Genomic DNA, 18,712 nt, shown 5'->3' with positions numbered 1-18,712 from the left:
CTCTACTAAAAAATACAAAAAACTAGCCGGGCGAGGTGGCGGGCGCCTGTAGTCCCAGCTACTCGGGAGGCTGAGGAGAAGAATGGCGTAAACCCGGGAGGCAGAGCTTGCAGTGAGCTGAGATCCGGCCACTGCACTCCAGCCTGGGCGACAGAGCCAGACTCTGTCTCAAAAAAAAAAATAAAATAATAAAATAAAATAAAATAAAATATTATAAACAGTTGTATATTCTTTGTTATTACATTTCCTTAAAGGAGGGCACCATGACGCCATCCTTGGGCTGGAAAGGCAAAACATATGAATATACTGGACCAATCAAATGATAGGCTTCATACAACTTGATCAAGTAAGTCTATAATCAGGTGGATTCTCAATATTATCTGAAAAGATGAATAGAAATGTATGAGCTTCTGTGAAATTTATCTGTGTGTTGTTAGCATAGATATTTCAGAGCTCAGCTCACACATCACTGCACCCATGTTGAGGAAGGCATATAGAAGGAATGTCTAACACATTTTATTAATTGGGTAACTAGACCAGTGTGATTTAGCAGCATATACAAATACGGTAACACATATTAGAAGCCTTTTCATTACATTATAATGGGAGTAGCAGTAACTAAAAAATGGCATTATAAAGCAAAGATCTTTGGGAGTTACTTTAATGAAAATATGTAACTTGTAATTATCACATCTTTAATTATGACATTTAATTATGAGCTTAACATTGACCTTTTTCCTCAAGCATTTAAACATACCAACTGAGAATATCCTCAAATTACTAATTTTCTTGCTAATGTTTTTTCTTATATTAAAAGAAAAAATAGTAAATTCTAGTCAAGTCGATGTCCACAGGTATCAGATTTAAATTGGTGGAGCCCTGAGGAATGAATTTTTTTTTCTTTAAGAGAAAACATGTAAAAATAGTGAAAATTTGACTTTATAAATATTGAACTTATCCCAAAATTCCATACAATGGTAATGACTGGGGAGCTAGTACAGTTTATTATGGTGTTGTATCAGCCTTTGAGACACTACTGGTCTGTAGAATTACTGAAAACGCACCTCCCTCTTGAAAAGTCATTTTAAAAAAGATGATGCGTTTCTGAAAGACCCATCTGTTTTTTAAAACTTCATAATAACCATTTCTAGGTACTCCCTGATCCCCAACTTATTTGATGGGAGCAACTGTTTGAAAAAAAACTAAAATCAACCAGATACTAGGCTCTATCTATTCACAGATAGATTTCAGATTGCTTGCCTCTTTGGAAGTAATATAAGGCAACTCTGCTAAGTTCATGGTCTCATCCCTGTTTGGGAATCTCGTTGTGTGTGAATTTGGCAGGTGGAAAGAGCTTAGAGGCCTAGGATATCCAGGATGCACATGTTGCCAGCAGCTACTATCAAAGTTTAAGGTGATCTAGGGAATACTGATCCCCCTATGTGAAAATCTTCATAGCTCATAGTTTCATGATAGCATAAATTATGTTATCACTACTTCATTAGAGTACTGCTATGGGGCCTCCCATATTGGCAAGATATTGTATTATTCGAAGTTTATTGCAATTACTAGACACTTCCAAACCAGAAACCTATCATATCCCATTTTCCTCATTTGCATGTATAACATCTAATTTCATTTGCATGTATAACATCTGTTTAGCTCAGAGCAGTGAACAAGCTATTAAGACTTAGCTGATAATAGAAGCTTTGGGATTTTTATTTACATATGTTTCAAAGATTAACACAGAGAACACACATACATGTAAGTACAAATGCACACATGTATGTGTTTAACTTTTAAACTATGTATATCCTTAATAATAATTATTAACATCTTTTACTCTCAGTGATTTGCCTTTTCATTTATTATCTTGTTTCTCAAGTGGGACATAAGTGTCACAGGGAGGATCTGAAAGTGGACTCCTTAGAAAGAGACTCTGAGATGAAAGGTAACTTGCAGATTTATTTGGCAGTGTTTTTGAGCCCTGTATTACTAAGATAGTTAGAAAAGCAGGATTGAGCACATGGAGAAGCTGACCTGGAATGAAATTGCAACTGAAATTTTATTGGTCCTATAAGAAGAGCTGGAGCTGAGATGCCCTTTCACAGTGCTTGCTTCTAGTGAGGGTGCAGTAGGGGGTTGGAGAAAAGGGCAACCTAACCTTGAGTCAAACAGTTGGAATGGCCAAGGCCATTGATCCCAGGGATCAACGCAGCTATAAGCCACTAGGGTGTGATGTTGCTAACAGCCGGGGCATGGCTGTGTCATGCCTGACACTTAGAATGGCACCTAGAAGATAGTATGTGCTCAGTAAATAATTTCTTAAAGAAAGTTGTTTATCAAAATTGTATAACTTATAGCTTATTAGTTTGATGAAATCCTAACAAAATAAGCTATGAATCACAGTGCAGAGTGAAGAAAGAAAAATTGTATCACTGTTCTCCCAATTATAATGAAATATAGATATGCCATTATGCTTGATATAAAACTGATTAATTGTTAGAGAGGTCATCAGGAAAGCTTTCTCAACATTCTTCCAGTAGATTATAAGGAAGTTCTTCAGAAAATACTAATATTATAGTCTAAGAAATCCCATTTTTAAACTGAAAAAAAGAGTGTATAGGTGAGACCAATGGAAAATTTTGAAATTTTAATCAATGTCTGTGAATATGGTAACTCTGGAAATAGGTATGTCGAGTTACACTAGCCTGCTTCAAATAAAAGTGTTTTAGGGGACTTCGCTTAACACATGAATTATATATTACATTTTAAGCTAATTTCCCAACTCATTGGTTAGAAAATTGTTATGCCTTTGATTTGAAAAGTCTTATTTCATGTATCTGAATTGAAATTATCAAAATATTTATGGAAAAATTCAACCAATTTAATCATTCTAATAACAATTATGTCTATTCAAATGTGACTAGAATGCTGATCTCTTCAGATACATATTAAAATTGGAATAATATGAAAGAGAATTTTATGGCCCCAGGACAAGCATAGAATACAAATATGTGAGGCATTACATGTGTATTATGTGTAGAGGGAACAAAATGTCTGGCTGATCAATTTCTCCCAGCAAAATTTAATGCCACGGAAAATAGAGCAATATCAATCAGAAATTCATGGGAAAATTTTATCGAACATGAAGTGCATAGTACTACATGTTCAACAAAGTCAAGCTTTCCAACAATATCAAGCCTATGGAAAGTCATGTACCTATCAGAAATCAAGGAACTTTAACCCAAGGTTCTCTTCTTGAGAATAGTGCTTGAAGATAAACTACAGCCAATCAAGGGGTGTCTGACAAAAGTATGTACAGAAGGACTATACTGTCATTTGCACATTTGCGCCTCCCAAATTCATGCTGAAATTTAATGTCCAATGTGATACTATTGAGAGTTGAAGACTTTAAAAAGTGGTTGGGTCGTGGGGACTCTGCCTTCATAAATAGATTAACCCATTAACTGGTTAATGGGTTATCATGGGAATTAGATTAGTGGCCTTATAAGAAGAGGAAAAGAGATCAGAGCTAGTACCCTCCGCTTCCTCACCATGTGATACCCCGTGCCACTTTGGAACTCTATAGAGAATTCCTACCAGTAAGAAGTCCCTCACCAGATTGGGACTCTCAACCTTAGACTTCCTGGCTTCATAAGTGTAAGACATAAATTTTGTTTTGTTTTGTTTTGTTTTTAAAGTAGTCAGTTCCAGTTACTCTATTATAAGCAACAGAAATATGGAATAAGTCAGGAAATTTATACCAGAAATGGGATTGTTTCAGTTAACAAACACTTGAAAATGTGGAAGTGGCTTTGTAACTGGGTAACGGGCAGAGGCTAAAAGAATTTGAAGGATCTGGCCTAGATTCTCGTGAGGACTTAGAGGACAAGAAGACTAAGGAAAGTTTAGAACTCCTTTGAGATTGGTTAAGTGATTGTGACTAGAATGCTGATAGAAATAGGCCAGTAAAGGTCATTCAGATGAGATTTCAGATATAACTGAGGAACAAGATACTAGAAACTAGAGGAAAAGCCATCTTTGTTATAATTTATCAAAGAACTTGGCCACACTGTGTCCATGCCCCAGGGCTCTGTGGAAGGCCAAACTTGAGAGTGATGGACTAAGGTATCTGGCCACAAAAAGCTTTGTAAAAGTTCAGGAGAGGAAACCAAGGTTGGAACCCAGTGATCATTTGCTAAAGAGATTAGCATGAATAGAAGAGAGCTAGGTGCAATTGCTCAAGACAATGGAAGAAAGATCCCCAATGACCTTCAGAGATCTTTGAGGCTGCCCCTTCAATCATAGACCCAGAGTCCTAAAAGGGCAGAATTGTTTCAGAGGACAGGCCCAGGACTCTTCACAGACTTGCTGCCCAGTCTTCTCAGGACCCTGCTCCCCCATACCCTACTGCAGTGCTCCACAGCCACAGTTCCAGAATGTACAAGTCATAAACCTTAGGAGCATCCACGTAATGTTAATTCTGAAGGCTTGCAAAAAGCAAGAGCTGTAGAGCCTTGGAAGCCTCCACCCAGATTTCAAAGGATGTTTTCAAAAGCATGAGGCCCCAGGCAGAGACTTGTCACAGGGGCAGAGCCACTGCATAGAGCCTTGCTAGGTTGCGGGGTTCAAGTTGCATCAGAGGGTTTCCACCAGGGCAATGCCTAGTGGAGCTGTGAGAGCAAGACTGCCACCAGGACGCCAGACTGAGAAGTCACTAGCAGCATGCAACACCCACCTGGAAAAGCTTTTGGCACCTAACTCAAACCTGTACAAGCAGCCATGTGGGTTGCACCCAGAAAAGGGTTTGGGCTGCCTGAGGCTTTGGGGGCCCAACTCCGCCCCACTCCAGGAGGCAGCACATGAAGTCAGAAAAGACTATTCCCCAGATTTAAGATTTAATGTCTGCACAGCTAGATTTTGGACTTGATTAGGGGCCTGTTATTCCTTTCTTTTCAACTATTTCTCCCTGTTGGAATGGAAATGTCTATCTTATGCCTGTATTGAATGTTGGAAGCACATAACTTGTTTTTATTTCACATACTCACAGATAAGACTTGGAATTTTGGATTTTGAGTTGGTGCTGGAACAAGTTAAGACTTTGGGGATATGGAGATGGAATGAATGTATTTGTATGTGAGAAGAACGTGAGTTTTGGGAGGTCAGGGATGGAATGCTATAGTTGAATATTTGTCCTCTCCAAAACTCAGGCTGAAATTTAATTCTCAGTGTGGTTGTATTGAGAGGTCGAGCCTTTCAGATGTGATTGGGTCCTGAGGACTCTGCCCTTATGAATGAGTTCATCCATCCATGGATTAATGGATTATTGGATTATCACAGGAATGGAATTGGTGACTTTATATGAAGAGGGAAAGAGACCTGAGTTAGCACACTCAGTATCTTCACCCTGTGATACCCTGGGCTGCTTTGGGACTACTGCAGAGAGTTCTCACAAGCAAGAAGGCCTCACCAGATGTGGCCTTTCAACCTTGGATTTCTCAGCCCCAAGACTGTAACAAATAAACTTTGTTTCTTTATAAATTTCCCAGTTGCAGGCATTCTGTTATAAGAAACAGAAAATGAACTAAGACAGGCAGCCATTAGACGCTTGAAAAATGTTTAAGTGTAAAACTGATAGTTAAAAAAAAAAGTAGGATTAGATCGCAAAACAAAATATAAATGTAGATTTTTTGACATGTAAAAATGACACAAAAAACTTAGGAGAAAAAGAGTGTAAAGAAGTTAGGAGATGGAGTATGTTGGTGTTGTCTCTTTTCTAACAGCTGAGAAGGCAAGTGATAGATTCATAAACATATTTTAATGTACTCAAGAGAATGAATTGTTGAGAAATGGGTTAGAGGAATAGAAAAAACATTAAGAAGAATGTTAATTTATGAGTGCTTATATTAAGTAAATAATAGGTTAAAGAAATAGAGAACTACATTTGTATTAGGTAACCTCTTTGTAATTTATCTTATAAAGATAATGTTAAAAGTATACAATAAATACAAATATTCCTGTATATTAGAGGGTCCACACCCACAAACACACACAGACACCAATACACACAGCAATGCAATTTAAATACATGCCAAGACTTGTAAGTTAAAACTGTAAAAATAGAAATTATAACCTAAAATACTCTGACAGAACTAATATGAAATATATCAGTCATGCCATAAATATAAACTGACTAGAGGCACATGTTTAAAGCCAAGATTTATAAAATAGCATACAAAATAAACCCAAATCTAGGCCATAAATCTAGAATAAAGAGACACAGATAAGAAGACAATGACTTAGAAAGTTTAAAAATAAAAGGAGAAACAAAGGTATATTAGGCCAATGCAAACAAAAGAAATGCAATTCACATTGTTATCCCAGAATTTTTATAACAGTGTTCCAGATAACATAACATAAACATTCATAAAGCAAATATTAAAGAGCAGACTTTAAAAATGCAGAGAAACTCACTATTAATAGGAGACTTTAATTCTCTCAGTCCATGAAATATTATATAACTAAGAATGTAAAATATAAGCAAAATTAGAACTGACTGATACATAACTAATTCTGAAAATGATAAAAATGGAAAATATATCCTTATTTCAGGTGTCCATGGGACATTCATAAACATTAACCATACATTAGTTGGCAACAAATTCTGAGTTTTTAAATGCCAAAGAGTAAACATAGCAAAACATCTGTGATCACAATACCAAATTAAATTTGCAAATTAATAACAAAATCAGAAACAAAATGATCCTTCTACAGATAACATTCTAACACTCTTTATAAACTACTCTTAATCAAGAAAATACAAATATAAACAGTAGAACTTAAGAAAAACAAAATAATAGATTAAAATGCTATTACTCAGAACCAATTAGATCTAGTAAAATTAATGCCACAAAGAAAATGTATAGTTTTCAATTATTATATTAATTTAAAATGTAAAAGAAACAAATAAGTGAATACTTTCCAAAAAAAAGGTTAGAATAAAAGTAATTGAAGACCTAAAGGTAATATGAAGAAATAATCAATAAATATAAAAGAGAAATTAGTAAGAAAAAAGAATAGAATTATAAATAGATACAAATGCTTTTTTGAATAAAAGTAACAATGTAAAAAATTGAACCTATTTAACCTATTTAAGAAAAATGTAAAATCAAGATATAAAAAAATTAAGAAAAAACTTCTAGTTAAATAAAAGAATGAAAATGTTAAATTGCATACCACTAGCAAATAAGCTTAAAAACATAGATAAGAATAGATAAGTATTAAGGAAAATAGATTTGACCAAAATTGACTGCTGAAGAGATAAAAGTCTATAAAGATCATGTTTCACAAGGGAAATACAGGGTGTTATGTAAGAACTACTCTTAAAAGAAATAACATCACACCCAACTCTTTTACAAGGAAATTTTACCAAACATTTAAAGAGTGAATATTTCCATTGCTATTTAAATTATTTCAGAACATGGGGGAAAAATAAGGAAGGAAAATGGCCAAACTCATGTATGAAGCAAGTATAATATGGAGCCCAACATTTAATATAAAGAAAGAAATTTAACTAGTGAAAATTATTCCAGGAATACTAGTGTATATTAATATTTGGAAATCTATTAATAAAGCAGTGAAATGGCAAGGGATAAAATGCAATGATACATTCCTTAAGTAAAAATGAATGGATGTTTGTTAGTATGACAAAATATATGCGTTTCAAACACAAAACTAAGAACATGCTTAATGAAGAAATTCTTGATGAAATCTTTCAAAAGTCAGGAACAAGAAATAGACACAATGAACACTAATAACAAACAGCAGACAACAGGTATATAAGACAAAACCACAAAGATGTATAAAAATTGAAAAGCAAGAGTTAGCATCTTAACAACAAATTCATATATATAATATTAGATTATATATACACATATATACACATATACACATATATACACATATATATTTAGAAAGTTGGGCAATTTTATTGCTCAAAGAATCTGACAAAGGAATCTGAATATATGATGCACGTATGGGGCAACTTCACTGAAAAGGGTGGGGGAATAAGATGTTGACCTAAGGAGCTTTGGAAATGAGTCAAATCTATAAGTCTAAAGACAAAAAGAATTGTACACAAGCACTGTGCTATAGTTGATAAATTTATTTCCCACAGGGAATATAATTCTCCATTCCTTAAACTCAGCATGTTCATAGTGCCTTTCTTCCAAAAATTACAATATAAAAAGGGAATAAAAGGTTAGCTTGATAGGAGATAAAGCTAAAAAGAGAAAAACTAGCTCAAAATCATTGACCAAGGTTAAGAATAAGAGTGATTAGTTACATTTCTTTTTTATTATTATACTTTAAGATCTGGGGTACATGTGCAGAACGTGCAGGTTTGATACATAGGTATACACGTACCATGGTGGTTTGTTGCACCCATCAACCCATCATCTACATTAGGTATTTCTCCTAATGCTAGCCCCTTCCCTAGCCCCCAACCCCTGACAGTCCCCCAGTGTGTGATGTTCCCCTTCCTGTGTCCATGTGTTCTCTTTGTACAACTCCCACTGATGAGCAATAATATGCTGTGTTTGGTTTTCTGTTCCTGTGTTAATTTGCTGAGAATGATGGTTTCCAGCTTCATCCATGTCCTGGCAAAAGACATGAACTTGTCCTTTTTTATGGTTGCATGGTATTCCATGGTGTATATGTGCCATATTTTCTTTATCCAGTCTATCATTCATGGGCGTTTGGGTTGGTTCCAAGTCTTTGCTATTGTGAATTGTGCTGCAATAAACAGACATGTGCATGTTTCTTTATAGTAGAATGATTTATAATCCTTTGGGTATATACCCAGTAATGGCATTGCTGGGTCAAATGATATTTCTGGTTCTAGATCCTTGAGGAATCGCCACATAGTCTTCTACAATGGTTGTACTAATTTGCACTCCCACCAACGGTGTAAAAGCATTTCTATTTCTCCACATCCTCTCCAGCATCTGTTGTTTCCTGACTTTTTAATGAACATCCTTCTAACTGGCATGAGAAATATATCTCATTGTGATTTTGATTTGCATTTCTCTAATGACCAATGACGATGAGCTTTTATTCATGTTTTTTGGCCACATAAGTGTCTTCTTTTGCGAAATGTCTGTTCACATCCTTCACCCACTTATTGACGGGGTTGTTTGTTTTTTTCTTGTAAATTTGTTTAAGTTCCTTGTAGATTCTCGATATCAGCCCTTTGTCATATGGATAGATGTTGCAAAATTTTTCTCCAGTTCTATAGGTTGGCTGTTCACTCTGATGATAGTTTCTTTTGCTGTGCAGAAGCTCTTTAGTTTAATTAGATTCCGTTTGTCAATGTTGGCTTTTGTTGCCATTGCTTTTGGTGTTTTAGTCATGAAGTCTTTGCCCATGCCTATGTCCTGAATGGTATTGCCTAGGTTTTCTTCTAGGTTTTTTATGGTTTTAGGTCTTATGTTTAAGTCTTTAATCTATCTTGAGTTAATTTTTGTATAAGGTGTAAGGTTGGGGTCCGGTTTCATTTTTCTGCATATGGCTAGTCAGTTTTCCCACACCATTTATTAAATAGAGAATCCTTTCCCCGTTGCTTGTTTTTGTCAGATTTGTCGAAGATCAGATGATTGTAGATGTGTGGAATTATTCCTGAGGCCTCCGTTCTATTTCATTGGTCCATATATCTGTTTTGTAACAATACCATGCTGTATTGGTTACTGTAGCCTTGTAGTATAGTTTGAAGTTAGGTAGCATGATGACTTCATCTTTGTTCTTTTTGCTTATGATTGTCTTGGCTATATGGGCTTATTTTTGGTTCCATATGAAATTTAAAGTAGTTTTTCTCTAATTCTGTGAAAAAAGTCCATGGTGACTGGATGAGGATAGCATTGAAAATACACTTTGGGCAGTATAGCCGTTTTCACAATATTGATTCTTCCTATCTATTAGCATGGAATGTTTTTCCATTTGTTTGTGTCCTCTCTTATTTCCCTGAGCAGTGGTTTGGAATTCTCCTGGAAGAGGTCCTTCACATCCCTTGTAGGTTGTATTCCTAGGTATTTTATTCTCTTTGTCACAATTATGAATGGGAGTTCACTCATGATTTGGCTCTCTGTTTGTCTATTATTGGTGTATAGGAATGCTTGTGATTTTTGCACATCGACTTTGTATCCTGAGGCTTTGCTGATGTTGTTTATCAGCTCAAGGAGATTTGGGGCTGAGAAAATGGGGTTTTCCAAACATACAATTATATAATCTGAAAAACAGACAATTTGACTTCCTCTCTTCTTATTTGAATATGATTTATTTCTTTCTCTTGCCTGATTGCCCTGGACAGAACTTCCACTGCTATGTTGAATAGGAGTGGTGAGAGAGGGCATCCTTGTCTTGTGCCGGTTTTCAAAGGGAATGCTTCCAGCTTTTGCCCATTCAATATGATATTGGCTGTGGGTTTGTCATATATAGCTCTTATTATTTTGCGATCCATTCCATCAATACCTAGTATATTGAGAGGTTTTAGCATGAAATGGTGTAGAATTTTATCGAAGGCCTTTTCTGCATCTACTGAGATAATCATATGGTTTTTGTTGTTGGTCTATTTATGTCATGGATTACGTTTATTGATTTGCGTATTTTGAACCAGCCTTACATCCCAGAGGTGAAGCTGACTTGATTGTGGTGGATAAACTTTTTGATGTGCTGCTAGGTTCGGTTTGCCAATATTTTATTGAGGATTTTTGCATCAATGTTCATTAGGGATATTGGCCTGAAACTTTTTTTTTTTTGTTATGTCTCTGCCAGGTTTTGGTATTATGATGATGTTGGCCTCATAAAATGAGTTAGACGCAACTCCCTCTTTTTCTATTGTTTGGAATAGTTTCGGAAGGAATGGTACCAGCTCCTTTTTGTACCTGTGGTAGAATTTGGCTGTGAATCCATCTGGTCCTTCTCTTTTTTTTGGTTGGTAGGCTATTAATTAATTCCTCAGTCTCAGAACCTTTTGTTGGTCTATTCAGGGATTCAACTTCTTCCTGGTTTAGTCTTAGGAGGATGTATGTGTCTAGGAATTTATCCATTTCTTCTAGATTTTCTAGTTTATTTGTGTAGAGGTGTTTATAGTATTCTCTAATGGTAGTTTGTATTTCTGTGGGATCGGTAGTGATATCCCCTTAATCATTTGTTATTGTGTCCATTTGATTCTTCTCTCTCTTCTTTTTTATTAGTCTGGCTAATGGTCTATCTATTTTGTTAATCTTTTCAAAAAACCATCTTCAGGATTCATTAATTTTTTTGCAGGGTTTTTTGTGTCTCTATCGCCTTCAGTTCTGCTCTTATCTCAGTTATTTCGTGTCTTCTGCTAGCTTTCAAATTTGTTTGCTCTTGCTTCTCTAGTTCTTTTAATTGTGATGTTAGGGTGTCTATTTTAGATCTTTCCTGTTTTCTTCTGTGGGCATTTAGTGCTTTAAATTTTCCTCTAAACATTGCTTTAGCTGTGTCTCAGAGATTCTGCTGTGTTGTGTCTTTGTTCTCATTGGTTTCAAATAACTTCTTTATTTATGCCTTAATTTCGTTATTTACCCAATAGTCATTCAGGAACAGGTTGTTCAGTTTCCTTGTAGTTGTGTGGTTTTGAGTGAGTTTCTTAATCCTGAGTTCTAATTTGATTGCATTATGGTCTGAGAGACTGTTATGATTTCCGTTCTTTTCCATTTGCTGAGGAATATTTTATTTCCAATTATGTGGTCAATTTTAGAATAAATGTGATACGATGCTGAGAAGAATGCATATTCTGCTGATTTGGGGTGGAGAGTTCTGTAGGTGTCTGTTAGGTCTGCTTGGTCTAGAGCTGAGTTCAACTCCTGAATACCCTTGTTAATTTTCTGTGCTGTTGATCTGTCTAACATTGACAGTGGGGTGTTAAAGTCTCCCACTATTATTGTGTGAGAGTCTTAGTCTCTTTGTAGGTCTCTAAGAACTTGCTTTATGAATCTGGGTGCTCCTATATTGGAGGATAAATATATATCCTATATATTTAAGATAGTTAGCTTTTCTTGTTGCATTGATCCCTTTACCACTATGTAATGGTAATCCTTCTTTGTCTTTTTTGATCTTTACTGGTTTAAAGTCTGTTTTATCAGAGACTAGGATTGCAACCCCTGCTTTCCTTTTTTTTTTTTTCTTTCCACTTGCTTGTAACTATTCTTCCATCACTTTATTTTGAGCCTATGTGTGTCTTTGCACCTGAGATGAGTCTCCTTAACAGAATACACTGACGGTTCTTTGCTTTTTAGTCAATTTGCCAGTCTGTGTCTTTTAATTGCAGTATCTAGCCAATTTACATTTAAGGTAAATATTGTTATGTTTGAATTTGATCCTGTCATTATGATGCTAGCTGGTTATTTTGTCCATTAGTTGATGCAGTTGCTTCATAGTGTCTATGTTCTTTACAATCTGGTATGGTATGTTTTCACAGTGGTTGGTACCAATTGTTCCTTTCCATGTTTAGTGCTTCCTTCAGGAGCTCTTGTAAGGCAGGCCTGGTGGTGGCAAAATCTGTTAGCATCTGCTTGTCTGTGAAGGATTTTTTTCTCCTTCGCTTCTGAAGCTTAGTTTGGCTGGGTATGAAATTCTGGGTTGAAAGTGCTTTTTTTTTAAGGATGTTGAATATTGACTCCCATTATCTTCTGGCTTGTAGGGTTTCTGCAGAGAGATTCACTGTTAGTCTGATGGGCTTCCCTTTGTGAGTAACCTGACCTTTCTCTCTGGCCGCCCTTAACATTTTTTTTCTTCATTTCAACCTTCGTGAATCTGATGATTGTGTGTCTTGGGTTGCTCTTCTCGAGAAGTATCTTTGTGGTGTTCTCTGTGTTTCCTGAATTTGAATGTTGGCCTCTCTTGCTAGGTTGGGGAAGTTCTCCGGGTTCTCCTGGATAATATCCTGAAGTGTGCTTTCCAACTGGGTTCCATTCTCCCCACCACTTTCAAGTACACCAGACAAACGTAGGTTTGATCTTTTGAAATAGTCCTATATTTCTTGGAGGCTTTGTTCATTCATTTTCATTCTTTTTTCTCTAATCTTGTCTTTATATTTTCTTTCATTAAGTTGATCTTCAATCTCTGATGTCATGTCTTCCACTTGATTGATTTGGCTATTGATACTTGTGTATGCTTCACGAAGTTCTCATGCTGTGTTTTCCAGCTCCATCGGGTCATTTATGTTATTCTCTAAACTAGTTATTCTAGTTAGCAATTCATCTAACCTTTTTTATAAGGTTCTTAGCTTCCTTGCATTGGGTTAGAACATGCTCCTTTAACTTGGAGGAGTTAGTTATTACCCACCTTTTGAAACCTACTTCTGTCAATTTGTCAAACTCATTCTCTGGCCTGTTTTGTTTCCTTACTGGTGAGGAGTTGTAGTCCTCTGGAGGAGAAGAGGCATTCTGGTTTTAGGAATTTTCAGTCCTTTTGCACTGGTTTTTCCTCATCTTCATGGATTTATCTACCTTTTTCTTGATGTTGGTGACCTATGGATGGAGTTTTTGTGTGGACGTCCTTTTTGCTGATGTTGATGCTATTCCTTTCTGCTTGCTAGTTTTCCTTCTAACAGTCAGGACCCTCTGCTGCACGTCTGCTGGAGTTTGCTGGAGGTCTACTCCAGACCCTGTTTGCCTGGGTATCACCAGCAGAGGCTGCAGAACAGCAAAGATTGCTTCCTGCTTCTTCCTCTGGAAGCTTTTTCCCAGATGAGTACCTGCTAGATTCCAGCTGAAGCTTTCCTTTATGAGGTGTCTGTGGACCTCTGCTGGGAGTTGTCTCCCAGTCAGGAGGCACAGGGGGTCAGTGACCTACTCGAGGAGGCAGTCTGCCAATTAGCAGAGCTCGAGTGCTGTGCTTGGAGATCTGCTGCTCTCTTCAGAGCCAGCAGGCAGAAATGTTTAAGTCTGCTGAAGCTGCCCCCACAGCTTCCCCGTCCCCCAGGTGCTCTGTCCCAGGGAGATGAGAGTTTTATCTATAAGTCCCTGACTGGGGCTGCTGCTGCCTTTCTTTCAGAGATGGCCTGCCTAGAGAGGAGGAGTCTAGAGTGGTAATCAGGCTATCCCTACTTTACAGAGCTGTGCTGGGCTGTGCCTTGTTTGAACTTCCTGGTGACTTTGCTTACACTGTGAGGGGAAAACCACATACTCAAGCCTCAGTAATGACTGACGCCCCTCCCCTCACCAAGCTCTAGTGTCCCTGGTCGACTTCAGACTGCTGTGCTGGTAGCGTGAATTTTAAGCCAGTGGATTTTTGCTTGCTGGGCTCCATGGGTTGGGAGCTAGCCCACTTATATCTCTAACTTCAGCCCTCTTTCCAGGGTAGTAAATGGTTCTGTCTCACTGGTGTTCCAGGCACAATTGGGGTATGAAAACAAACAAACAAACAAACAAACAAACAAAAAAACTCTTGCAGCTAGCTTGGTGCCTGCCCAAAGGGCCGTCCAGTTTTGTGCTTGAAACCCAGTGCTCTGGTGGTGTAGGCACCCAAGGGAATCTCCTGGTATGTGGGTTGCAAAGACCATGGGAATTCCTGGCACAGTTCCTCAAGTCTTCCCTTGGCTAGGTGAAGGAGTTCCCTGACGCTTTGCACTTCCTGGGTGAGGTGATGCCCCACCCTGCTTTGGCTCACCCTCCGTGGGCTTCACCCACTGTCTAACCAGTCCCAGTGAGATGAGTTGGGTACCTCAGTTGGGATTGCAGAAATCACCCACCTTCTGTGTTGATCTTGCTGGGAGTTGCAGACCAGAGCTGTTCCTATCCAGCCATCTTGCCAGCTGGAAGTGATTAATTACATTTCTAATAGATATTTTTGATATGATGTGGTGAGAATTTTTCTTTACCTCTGTGATGTTCTTCCAGAAACATATAACAGTATGACAAATCAAATATATTTTGAAAAACCAATGTTTCCTATATATAGAATTTTCCAATGAAACTCACCTTAAGACCATCGTTAAGGTTGAATATTTCATGAGGGAAAATGTATTATTGCAAGATAGTCTTACTAATCTTCTATGAAATAAATAGATATCTTACAAATTAATTTTGGTATAACTTTTATTAGTTTAGAGTGAGTTTTCACCCATCCTCCCTTCCATGGAATCACTTGCTAGTGCTAAACAAATAATATTTTATGGTTAAAGAAAATTTTCACATTTTGTAAAGGATAGTGATTGCAAAATAATGAGTTTAGTCTTTTGGTCAAAAAACTACTACTTTTAAAATATGAATTTTAAAGGTAAGTTTTTACTTAAAACTTGTCAGATGATCTAATTGTATGAATTAAGCAAGTCACTTTTATTTCAACCTTTTTCGGTGGGTTGAGGCAAAGATCAGATGATATTATGTGTGTAAGAGCACTTTGTAAATTTTAAGGCAGCAGAAAATTATAAGTTACTATTATGAAGCGGTCATTTGCTAAATTGTATGCTAGGATTCTCAAAAGAATAAATAGACTTTCTTCAAAAAAGTCACCTTTTGTTTGTTAGAAGAGGAATTGATAAAACCTTTAACCTTGTTTTTGTTTTCATCAGATGCTGCCATGCCTGAGAAGTAGTCATGTTAAGAGGATGACAACGTACTTTGGGGGACTAACGATTGTTCAGGGCAAGACTACGGACAAAGAAAATAAAAATTTAAAAGGCAGAGAGAATGAAAGAAGGTATATGGTGAGAAGAATATATACTTTACCTTCAGAGCCACAGAAATAGCTTATTTGTATAGATTTTTGGTTAAGAATGTTTTTTAAAATCATTTAAATAATTGCTTATTGTAGTTGTAATCATATTAACTTTCCAAAATTTGGAAGAATAATGTGAAAATTAATAAAATTTAAGCTTCTTACAAGATACTTACGTGAAATGCCATGAATAATGACAATGTATAGTAATAGATTATGCTTGTATTCTAACGAGTTGAATTAGCTATTTTTTCTGGTAGCACAGTCTTCCAAGATTGTGACATGACAGTTCAAATCAGCATGGTATCTGAGCTTCTTATTCTACAGTTTCTTTTCCACTTAATGTATTGACCCAACTCTATAATTGCTGCTATATCACTCACTCACTCACATTTTTACATGCTAAGATCGATGTTTGTTTCTACAATCAGGATTCAGCTTCTTTGAATTCATTTCTGATTTTTAATCGCTGACTGTCTTCTTAGGAGTTAGTTATTACAAAACATGAATAAATAGAGTCTAACTATGAGTTTTTCTCAGAAAAGGAAAGACTTTTACAGGTTTTGAAATTACAATGATAAATTTTTGTGTACAGACATGTTGTTATCACACCACAGGCAAAAGAGAACAAGAGTTAACAAATCAGTAGTTCCTTCAGTTGTTTCACAGTTTTTCCACCGAGCTTCTTATTTAAACCAAATTGATCGTTGCATACTTTTCATCAACTCAACTAGGCAAGTTCATAGTAAATAGAGAGAAGCAAAGAAATATTGAGGATCAAAGGATTTTTGCGTGTCTGCCCTAACCTTGGGCTATGTCACTCTTAATAGCAACAGGTGATGTTATTCCCTCTGAAGTCCTGTTTGCTGATGCTATAAATGACTAAAAACTGAGGTTTAGTGAAAGTGCTGACAAAGACTCTACTAGATCATTTCACAAGATGGCATTAACTTTCATTACTGGTAACTGTGAAGGCAGTGTATTTTAGCTGCGTTATAATTACATTGCATTGCCTATAATTCAATATACAAAAACACTTTAGCCATTCATGGGAAAAAAGAGAAAGTTAACATTGAAAAAATTACCAAAGATTATCATACAGCAAAATGTATGGTCAATGATAACATTTTTTTCTTGTCTACAATAAAATTTGAAATCTTTAAATTTCAAAATAAAGAAAAACTCAACTGACCTGGCAAAACTTTTCAGTACCCATTTGCTTAGTCTTGGTAGAATCTGGTTTGAAAGTTAATTAGCGCCAAATAAGACAGCTGGTACTGATTCAGCACAGGCTGCATACTCCCTCCTCCTGCATATTCCTGCCTCCTCTTCCCTCTCCCTCCATTGAGAGACTTTCCTAAACACAGCAATTTGCCCCATCCATTGACGGCTTTCAGATGTCACTGATATTAATGAACATCCAGTGCCTTACTCGTAATTATAGTATGTTAAATTAATAAAGATTTAATGCATGTAATGATATAAACATAGCTACAGATACAGATTATAACAATAAAGAAACTAATTACCAGACATAAAAATAATTCTCTATATAATACTGTACCCTAATATTAGAGAATAAGTTAATAATGAAGTATTCTTAGAACTCAACTTTTCTTATTTCTAGTTAAGCATTTTTTCAACTGTACCTTATTTCTATTGCAAAGGTAGTTATAGTCCTAAGTGTAGTGATTGTTAGTATTGTAATGGAAAAACAGCATTTGGATTTGGCAAACTCTTAATACATATTATCTCATTAATGTATCTCTGTGGATTTAATGATAAACTGCTGTCACTGAAATCCCAATGATGATGGTTAAGAACCTGAAGGAATAAAGAAACTAATAAATACACATTATGTGAGAGACATTATGCACAAACTTTTATAGAAGTTTATTTCATTTCCATAATAGTTCTCAATTTAAGTTTTTGTATTAGGATTTTTATGCAAACAGGAAATAAGGTTCAGAGAAGAAAAATAACTTCTCCAAGATGTATAACAAGTAGTGATGAAATTGAATTTGAATCCACCTTATTGTTAACTTTCCATCTGAGCAAGCAAATAATGTGTCCAAAGTTAAGCAGTAGCATTAGAATGCAGTTTCAAATGCAAGATATCAGATTCAATATCACTTGCATTTTCCATAAGACTACACTTTGGACTTTTAACAGAGGTTCCTCAGCATTTTTTTTATGAGAAGAAACTATTTTTCAATTTTAAAACCTTGAAATTCTAAGTAAGGTCTACTTCTTGCCAATATGAATATTTGCTATAACTCAGAAAGGGGAATTTGTCAGCATCAATAAGTTTGAAAGCCTGTCCAATGTAACACTCAGGTCTCCTTTGAAGGTTTATATTATTTGATTAATAACTTTATTATATGTATTCTTGTGCACATTAGATGACATACATGTATAGTTTAACTATCTAATCTATCGATCAGTCATCTATCAAATAACTGTATTTGATTATCTATATTGTCAATTTAACTCAATGGGGTTGACCTGAGTTAAAAATGTAAATCTAGGCACATTTCTTCTATCTTCACTAAATTAAATGCTGTGAAAATATATTCATTTATAATCTTCTGTAGCATATGATTAGTTCCAAATAATTACTGATCCAATTGGTCATATATAAAATATTATGATTTTTCCATAGAAGCAGTGTGTGCATTGAATTTTCTAAGCATGCAACTCAAACTATATTCTCCTTGGTAGAAAAAAACAGTAAGTTTTAAGAAAGAAATTGGAGGATATCCTAGGGTCTCAGCCACAGGAGATAAGGAGCTATTGTGTTTTGGTGAAAGAAAAGTAAAAATAATAATATTATACTAACAATACAATGAAGAAAATGTTATCAAGAAATGGAATTTAAGCATGACCATAGAAAATTCTATGAAGGTATTGCTCCAAGGTGCATCTACAGAGAGGTATAAGATAAAGGCAGCCCAAGTTTAAAAACATA

The 18,712-nt window shown here is 35.9% G+C and overlaps 1 long non-coding RNA gene across 2 annotated transcripts in view; it reads left to right on the top strand.

The window, feature by feature from the left end:
- Window positions 1–15,736, top strand: part of LOC117071598 — a 113,678-nt gene extending 97,942 nt beyond the window's left edge. For both annotated transcript variants that reach the window (XR_004432370.1, XR_004432371.1), the window contains exon 5: window positions 15,599–15,736. This is a non-coding gene — a long non-coding RNA (uncharacterized LOC117071598). The remainder of the gene's footprint in view (window positions 1–15,598) is intronic.
- Window positions 15,737–18,712: the final 2,976 nt, after the last annotated feature.

The sequence above is a fragment of the Trachypithecus francoisi genome, unplaced genomic scaffold (genome assembly GCF_009764315.1).
Source record: "Trachypithecus francoisi isolate TF-2019V2 unplaced genomic scaffold, Tfra_2.0 Lachesis_group3, whole genome shotgun sequence".
NCBI lineage: Eukaryota > Metazoa > Chordata > Mammalia > Primates > Cercopithecidae > Trachypithecus > Trachypithecus francoisi.
Note: the sequence above shows the minus strand (reverse complement) of the source record. Positions and strands in the feature narration are given on the sequence as shown.